The sequence below is a fragment of the Castanea sativa genome, chromosome 1 (assembly GCF_040712315.1).
Source record: "Castanea sativa cultivar Marrone di Chiusa Pesio chromosome 1, ASM4071231v1".
NCBI classification, from domain to species: Eukaryota; Viridiplantae; Streptophyta; class Magnoliopsida; order Fagales; family Fagaceae; genus Castanea; species Castanea sativa.
The window spans coordinates 26,052,519-26,053,901 of NC_134013.1; positions in this window are offsets into that span (position 1 = coordinate 26,052,519).

Sequence of the window (1,383 nt, forward strand, 5' to 3'; positions counted from 1 at the left end):
ACAAAATGAGACACAAATGCAAATGCTTATTCAAAACATAAATGTCATTAACTTGTTCTGATCATCCATATGTTTTTCTATTACAACACGAAAAAAAAAAGAGTATGACTAATAAACCAATGATCGTAGAGACACTCAGCAAAGATGCACTACTGAAGTTCATTCAATGCAAGGCTTAGGTAGAGAAACAAGTATGCTTTGGTAATTTCTTCAACTACATAAATATTGATATCTATATAAGACCCAACTTCTGTTTTAGTCCAAAAGTTTTGGAATTGGAGAAAATAATAGCACCTTTATGAAACATAAGGCCATTATAAAAGGAAAGCAAAGGGGAGAGACAGTAAATGGGGTCGACCAATAACTCAACTTCACTGTCTCTCCCCTTATGGGTGGATGCAACCCCTTCATAAAATATTCGTAGGAATACAAAGTCATGAATGTAGACTGCCACTTTGTAAATTACTACATTTTATCATTGAGTACCCGATTTAATCTTTTAAAGTTATTCAACATATATTTATGAAATCCAATTTCATAAATATATACTTTAGTAACTTCTTACCAAAGTGGTTAGGCCTAACTCTCTAAATAACTGATCCATTAAACTTATCTCAAGGGAATATTTTATATCTTCGTTAAGAGACTATGAATTCCATCTTGAGAATATGTGTTCCATCAACACTAAATGTGGCTGCCCAACATACTGAGGTTTTGACCGTTATCTTAGATCTCACTCCTGATATATCAAAGCAACCTACATTTCATGATCAGGTCCATTATCCTCTCAGGATTAAGAGTTCATGTAAATAGAAATCGTGAGATTTATTATTCATTTGACAGTCGTTAGGAGAATAATAAATCTCACAACAGTCCAATTCAATATGCCTTAACTCTTAAAACATATCAACATATCAACATATCAACTAGAAGTCTACACTTCCATGATCAAGACAAATCATCTTAGTTGATATGTTATAGTCTTCGCAAATGAGATGCTCAATTTCATCACCGACTACGAACTATAATTCTAAGTTTACAAAGAACTTGTGATTTATATCTTCTGTGACTTTTCACATAAATCACATACTATGCATCTCATGGACTATACGATAATGTCTCATATTCATGTTACCATTATTTTAGATTATAATAAAACAACTTTATCAATCATAATATTAAGTCATACATCTTGTTATACATAATATCATACATAGCATTATATAATAGGATTTAAGGGCACTAATCCTAACAATCTACCACTTGCCCTAAAGACTATTGTGCACTAATCTAACTCCTATCTCCTCCAAATGTGACTTGAAAGTCCTTGGGGGCAAGGTTTTGGTAAAGGGATCCGCTAGATTCTTCGCACTTTTAATCTTT